The 227-nt window shown below is 65.6% G+C and overlaps 1 protein-coding gene across 1 annotated transcript in view; it reads right to left on the reverse strand.

The window, feature by feature from the left end:
* The window catches only part of KLHL30 (kelch-like family member 30), a 7300-nt gene that overhangs the window by 5205 nt on the left and 1868 nt on the right, over positions 1 to 227 (reverse strand). The gene's annotated exons all lie outside the window — the stretch shown is intronic.

Below are 227 nucleotides of genomic sequence, written 5' to 3' on the forward strand. Positions count from 1 at the left end.
CCCGACCCGGGCGTGGCAAGAGCGTCCCTGTCAGGAAAAGGCAGTGACACCTCCCTGTCCCTCTCTGCTCCCCGGCACAATCGTGCCATCCCAGAGTCTCCTTCACAGGCGCCAGCAGGGGCAGAAGTGCTCCCTGGAGCCCCCCCACTCCTGATCCCACGGGTGGCCGCGATTTCTCCTCCACAGGGTCGGAGCTGCCCTGCTGAAGCTGCCACCGATTTTCCACG

Source organism: Chaetura pelagica, unplaced genomic scaffold, assembly GCF_000747805.2.
Source record: "Chaetura pelagica isolate M959 unplaced genomic scaffold, ChaPel_1.0 scaffold264, whole genome shotgun sequence".
Classification (NCBI taxonomy): Eukaryota; Metazoa; Chordata; class Aves; order Apodiformes; family Apodidae; genus Chaetura; species Chaetura pelagica.